Raw genomic sequence first — 7,500 nt, 5'->3', positions numbered from 1 at the left:
AACTTTATGTGCGTTCTCCAGCTCCTCTATTCTGAACACTGAAACAGTGTGGTGTGTTTTCAAAGTTAGGCAAAAGGATTATGGGGTGCCATTACCGCCAAAATTCAGCCTCTGTTATTTTCATAAATGGTGCCTCTGCTTTCGTAAATGGTGCCTCTAATTTTGAAAATGGTGCCTCTGTTTTCGTAAATGGTGCCTCTAATTTTGAAAATAGTGCCTCTATTTTAGTAAATTATGCTTCTAATTTTGTAAATGGTGCTGCTGTTTTCGTAAATGGTGCCTCTAATTTTTAAAATGGTGCCTCTATTTCAGTAAATGATGCTTCTAATTTTGTAAATGGTGCCACTGTTTTCGTAAATGGTGCCTCTAATTTTGAAAATGGTGCCTCTGTTTTCGTAAATGGTCAGAATGGTGCCTCTAATTTTTAAAATGGCGCCTCTATTTTAGTAAATGATGCTTCTAATTTTGTAAATGGTGCCGCTGTTTTCGTAAATGGTGCCCCCAACATTCAGCGGTCTGGGAACAACTTTCGGTTGACTTAACCGAGGAAGATTGGGAACCAGTGTCTACATCCAAAATGGCCGACTCTTTGGCAGCTCTTCGCCAGCTTGTTGAAAGAGAATTACGAATCATCAACAGCAGTAGCTAGCAGTGTATCAACAGACCCCTGAGAAAATCGACAAAAAGTTGTTGTTGCTGTTAATTTCTAGGATTCTGTTCTACGGTTGCCTGAGCATTTTTACGGAGACATCTCAGCTGCACGACGCATCATAGCAAAAAAAGGGAGCCGTTACATCGTTCTCACGACCGATGTCGTACAACTGTCGACTGTAAGTTTGGCCGTCGTTTTAATTTCCTTTCTCTTCTCAACGCAAAAGTCGCCGTCACTTCACAATTTTCACCCTTAGTGTTTGTTTTTACAAATATTCCCATATATTAAAAGTAATGCATCAGTCAATTGACTCCTGTACCCTCCCCGATGTTAGTGTTTTTGGTCAATTTGACAATCAGGCCGAGAAAGGGGTCTTATTTACTGGTAATTAGCATTTCAACTACACTGTACTCGACGTTTTTGTATTATTATGAAAAATCATGAAATCAAACTGTTCTTTTTTGTTTGGGCGAAGTGTTTTCTGGATTTTTGTTTGGGTTCAAGAGCCCTTTGCGATTAAATGCGTCGGAGGAAAGGAAGTAAATATTCTGTATATACGGTATATATAAAATAAATATTCTCACTGAGCTCTCTCACTGACAGTCATAAAGCAAGGATTTGGCTGTCAAATGGTCGAGATAGACGCGAATAAATTTTGCCTTTCAAAAAATTCACGTTTTTTTTCAAATTGTAAAAGATGTTCGGTGATACAAACATCATCGTCAGAAACCCTTCAGAACTATAACAACTTAACCAAGCGAACATGAATTACCAACACTTCGTATAACTAACTGATCAATAGACCTTTTCACGGTTTCTGACGCCCTACTGACCGCTGAAATTACAGTGAATGTGGAAAGCGAGAGCATGTATCAAAAATATTCTTGTTTTGTGGCCATTTCAACTTAATCAAAAACATAAAACAAACAGCGGCTACAAACATAATGATAAAACGCATTTTACTTTTGACTTGACGTTTCGTATGCTACAATATACATCTATTTGTTTAACCGTCACTTCTGAAGATGTATGTTGTTAGCAAAATTTCATATAAACCGTTGTAAACAAAATTATGCAAATCTCTCTCGGATGGTAGGGCGGAGGCATGCTGCAACTTTCTTTTGCGATCCCTGCACAGGGATACCATTCAACATGACTACAGTCTCCCCTAAACTAAACACGAAGAGATTTAGCGAGTTTGTAACAATTAACTTCAGTAATTGTATAAGGTAGTATGATACGTAATGTGTAGCTTATGCGATATAACTATACTGTTACCCAGGATCTCCTGCCATTGTAGTTAAATAAACCATACTTACTTACTTACTTACTAAATTCCCGCGAAATTTGAAGCGACAAGAGGAGATTTCTAATATCCAGTTTTCGGACATTAAGCCTTGTGCAATGATCTAATTTTCCTTTGAGTGAATGATATTAATAAAATGACTAAAAATATTTATTACTTTTTTTAATCTTCCTTTTTGCAGCGGAGTTATAGAGGTTTGAATTCGGCCAAAATCCCATACATTCACTGCAATTTAAGCCGCGTTTGTCCCTCAAACAAGATGGCGTCAGATAAGATAAGATAAAATAACATAACATAACTGTTACTGGGAATTGAACTCTATTTTTATGCAAATAGTTTCTTTTGTTTCATCAAATTAGCATTTATTTTAGTCACGTCATGTGAAAACGCTCTATAGTCGTTTTGAAGAAACTTTGGCCATTAAGTTTTGTTTGCCATCGGTAAACAGGTCTCCGTTGCTTTCCAGATTTTTATTTCAATCCACGACACTGCCACTTCAAGTTACCACTCATTCGACGTTCCAGTAAAGTCGTTAATTTGACACGCTGTAACCTTTGACGATAAGGGAGTAGGCCCATGCCCTCAATTATCCTCGTAAACTGTCTTTGGCAGTCTTCTATTTCCATGATTATACCCCAGTTTCCGTGTCTTGCGCGCGCTCATGATGCAAAACTTTTCATTGTTAACACTAGCAAGATATCGGGACCTAAGCGATCTGTTAAGATCACCGATCGTTTCACATGTACCTCTGCAAATGTCATTTATTGCATAACCTGTACGTTATGCTATAAATTATACATTGGCGAGACAGGTAGACGACTAGGTGACCGATTCCGCGAACACCTTCGCGATGTTGAGAAGAATGACAAAGATGCATCTAAGCCAGTCGCTCGTCATTTTAATCTCCCTAACTACTCCAAAAAAAAACATGGCTATCTGCGGCCTTTCCCTACATCTAGGTACGACGGAAAGCCGCAAGAATCTAGAACAAAAATTCATCTTCCAAATCGGCACCCTTAATCCTCACGGTATTAACGAACGCTTTTCATTTAACTAATGTATTCCTATTTTTCACGTTGCCATGTTACCACCAATAGCGTAGCTCCTACTCTACTATAAAAACTACACGTAACCCATAATTCCTCGATTCGCTCTGACGAAGGGCTAACGCTCGAAACGTCAGCTTTTAGAATCTCTGTACGGTGGCCAATTTACATTATCAACTCCGTTGATAAAACCAAAGTTTTGTATTCCAAATGGGGTCTGACAAAAGCTTTGTAAAATTGTATAAGCACTTCTGGCTTCCTAGATACAATATTCCTAATGATCCATGACGTCATTTCTTTTCCTTTTCCAATCATTCCTCCCAACAAAGGGTATCGCCAGCTGAAACAACCACTCCCAGATCTCTTTCCTTTCCAAGCACTTGCAAGGGTGTATGGCCCAGCATGTAGTTATTCTTAGGGTTGTCTTTACCAATATGCAAAACGCTGCACTTAGCTTTGATTCATTTAACTTCATTTGCTACACGTCAGCAGAATGGAATAAGCAGTGTAAGTCCGACTGAATGGTTGCAGGTGATCGTGCGTTTCCTATTAACTTTGAATCGTCAGCAAATAGCGTGGTTGTATTCGTTGTGATAGCAGCCATATCGTTAATAAACAAAAGAAACAACAGGGGCCCCAAAACGGAACCTTGAGGCACTCTAGATAGTACGGGTTCCCATGTGGATAATTCGTCGCCTTCATGGAATGCCATTGCCAGTAATAAAATTTCGAATAATGTTGTTACATTGGCCGGTTATCTAATATACTTTTAACTTCAACAGGAGTCGCTGCTGTGGAACTTTATCGAACGCTTTCTGAAAGTCCAAGTAGACTAGTTCTACTACATCCCCATCCTCTAAAATGGTATTGGGCCCATGCACTGTTTCCAAAAGATTAGAGAGACGCGACTTGCCGTGGACAAAGCCGTGTTGGTGCGGGCTGAGGTTGTCACGCACGTGGGTGAAGAGATGTCCATAAGGTAATTTCTCAATGCTTTACTTAAAGTGCAAGTAAGAGAAATAGGTGTATAATTGCATGCATCATTGAGTGGACCCGTCAGAAACCGTGAAAAGGTCTATACATGTATGTGTTTTGCAGCGTGAGCGGAGTGAGTGATGTCTCGCTTGGTTGTTCTAGCGCTAACGATTTTTTCAAACGCTTTGTAACCAACGATGAGGTTTGTAACAAAGAAACAAGTTTTAAAACTTAAAAAAACATCGTGAATTTTAAATTGCTTTTATTGCGTGGCAGGCGTTCGAAGGGTAAGGGAAAGGAGAATCGGTGGAAGAACGAGGAGGGTGCTCTCCCGCCGCTCTTTCCCTTCCTCTTCGAACGCCCGCCACGCAGGCTACTAAGTTGTACGTTAAAAAAAACAAAATTAATCAAACAACATAAAACAAAGTAAACAAGGATCTGTGATCAAATTTCCCAGCCAATCATAAAGAGCCGCACGCTCTTAGCAACCAAAAAAAGGCTGGAGTATCCAGCTAAGAAACGGGAGTGAAACTCCAGTATGATGCCCAGTTCCTTGCAACATTTCATTCCCATTGTATTCCATTAATCTACCATCGCAAATCGTTTGAGGCGTCAACTTTCACGGAATCAGGTCATCATCTGAGGGCGTTAAGTTAATTAACATTGACGCCAGCCCTTAAAATAGCGATGAGAAAAAGCACTCTCCGTGTTTCAGTAACACGATTACAAAGGATTCTGAAGACCATCAACGGTTTCACAGTCTCCCGAGAATTCAGAATGTTCTTTAAGCGTCAGAAAGAAGTTCAGGCGTCCTTTCCACGGACTTTTCTCGATTAAAGGGAAATACGTTCAATTGTGAATTATTAAACTTGAGATTTTCTTTCAAAGTTAAGAAAATGATAAAAGATGTACGTATTTTTTAATTCGAAATAAAGGTCCATTTAAGCCCTGTGAGATGAGTCTGGAACTAACAAATCCGAAAATAAACCGTGATCAAGCAGCCAGGCTGACGACAAATGGGGCGTTCATGAAAATTTTTTTAGAGAGGATTGCCGGCTCAGGTCTGGATCTCGGCGAGCGGATACTACAAACAGGCCCTACGTTACGTAGTTCCACTGTGAACAAATCAAAATAGAGTTGTACTGTTTGTAACACTGGCAATCAATACTATTGAACAAAGGTTGATTTAAGTTATTGTTCTGGTAACTTGGCCAAAACCTTGGCAAAAAATGGTCCAAATTCAGTGTTCAAAGAGAATGGAAACCCTCGGGAAGGAGATATATTGTAATTGAGCTGGCTGCTTACGGGAATGTGAGAATAAGGAGCTTGTATGGAAGTTGAATTTAACTCTGAAAAGTACTTTTGTGGTTATTTCAGTTTTGGCTCGTTCAAATTTGTCCTAGTTAGAATCTGCACTGAATGACTTCATTTCGCAAACTAAGAATAGCATACAAATATTCTATGGAGATAACATACAAATATGAAACCTCGTTTAATAACAAATTTTCAAGAGTATTGTGCCAGAGATTGACGATTAGCATGTGAACAAATTCATGTCTTTATTATTATAAAAAATAATATCGGTAAAAATACATAACAATAACATTGTAGAATAAATACATTAAAAAACTACCATATAATAAATTTATAAATACACAATGCCCTTCAAATTATATTCAAATTCATGAAAAATCTATCTATCTATTATCTACAAGAAGAGTTTATACTTAAAATACAATCTATTGATATAAGAGGCCTTAAAGCGTTCCGTGTGAATTCTTGGTAAAAGGCTAGTAGGGTTCCTTAACCTCAGTGAAGTCTGTTTAATCTCAGGCATAATTTCATGTAAAGGATGGTTACAATTTTCCGCTTTATCTTATTAAAAATGCTCCTGTCAGACTTATCTATCAATTCATTAACATCTATTGCATATGAAATGTACTTGCGCTTGTAACACCTACGGAGAAAATTCTGGACTGTAGTGAGCTCCGGGCTTGAGGCTGCATAAACGCCGAGACCATAAGTAATTTTAGGCAGTAAAATAGAAGCAAACAGATGGTCTATATCTGCCTGATTGTATCCCTCTTTCCTGAGACGTCTAATTACAAACAGGCACCTGTTTGCTTCTACCAACTTGCTGCGTACGTGCTCTGTGAACCTACAGTTACTTTGAAAGGTTACTCCTAAAATCTTAAGGGAATCTACCTGTGTAGTATGAACTATCTGGGCGTTACTGCAATTGGTGTTACATTTTTTCTGAAGGCATAACTCTTTGCATTTCCTTAAGTTACATGGCATACAATTGTCATCAGACCATTCGAAATATTGATTTACAGTGTCCACGTGACTCATCAGCTTGAAATTTAGTGACATTGACCTGTATAGTCGTATCATCGGCATACTTAATTAAGTGTGTCATGCAACTATTATTAATACAAAGATCGTTTAAAAACAGGTTAAATAAATACGGCCCACTGACACTGCCCTAGACAGGTACCCTTATTAACATCAAGCCAATTAAATGCTTTCCCTCTAAATACAAGGCGTTGTTTTCGTCCTTTCAGAAAACTAAGATACCAGTTTGTTAAACATGGGTTCATATTCAGAGCTTTGAGTTTTTCGATTAGGAGGAAATGATCTACGTTATCAAAAGCCTTCGAAAAATCCATTGCAAAGAGTCTAACTGCAACAGTGTCCGGGTCATCAAGAGCTTTTAGGCAGTTGTACTGCATTCTAATTGGGGCGTCTGTAGAGCTGCAACCATCACGGTACGCAAACTGAGTTGGGTGAAGATTGGCCACGAACACAGGTTTACTGAAGGCTTGGTAGACTGTCCTCTCGAAACATCTCGCAATGATGGGTGTAACATTTATGCCCCTAAAGTCCTGGTACTCTATGGGCGTATACATAGGTTGTGTTTTCACTAGGCCGATTAACTAGCTGAACATTCTTTCTAGGCTTTGTTTACAAACCGACTTTTACTAGCTAAAAGTGACAACTGTTTTCACTGTGAAATTTAACCCGCAATCTAAGCCGCTGACTCAGAGGATTCAATTTGCAAAAGCGCGCCATAATAAAAAAATGTAAGGGGCCGTAGTGCTTGGAATGACTTCTCTTATGATTATTTTCGCTGTATTTTTGGCAAGTAGAAGGAGTTTTATTCAGCCAATGAGGCATATGTCCTTACAAATAAGGAAGATGCGACGAATTGTTTTAAATGATTCTGTCAATCCAACAATGAAACAACATTCAGCGCCATAGGCGCAAGACTACATATGTGTAGGCTTATCCAAGACCGCAATTCTGGTTTAAGGACACTGGCCGAAGAAATGGAGAATCCAGTGGGTCGGTGGATTGTAAATCGAAAGAAATGACTGTTGAAATCGTTTTCCTTTTTGAATTTCTCAAGCTCAACCACGAGGGACTTGTCTGGAAAGAGGGAAAATGACATCACCAGGTTATTTGGCAGGCTTCTGTCAAGACGCGCGGCCTGATTGGCTGCGGTGTTTATCAGGACAAGT

General features: G+C 39.0%; 1 protein-coding gene across 1 annotated transcript in view; it reads right to left on the bottom strand.

The window, feature by feature from the left end:
- LOC138037794 (trace amine-associated receptor 9-like) overlaps nt 1-13 on the bottom strand; it is a 1,329-nt gene extending 1,316 nt beyond the window's left edge. Inside the window, exon 1 of the mRNA XM_068883684.1 lies at nt 1-13. This exon is cut by the window's left edge and continues 1,316 nt beyond it. The gene's annotated coding sequence lies outside the window, so the exon portion shown is untranslated.
- Between the last annotated feature and the right edge of the window lie 7,487 nt (nt 14-7,500).

Source organism: Montipora capricornis, chromosome 2 (assembly GCF_036669925.1).
Source record: "Montipora capricornis isolate CH-2021 chromosome 2, ASM3666992v2, whole genome shotgun sequence".
Taxonomy (NCBI): Eukaryota; Metazoa; Cnidaria; class Anthozoa; order Scleractinia; family Acroporidae; genus Montipora; species Montipora capricornis.
This window is presented reverse-complemented; position numbering and strand designations above follow the sequence as displayed.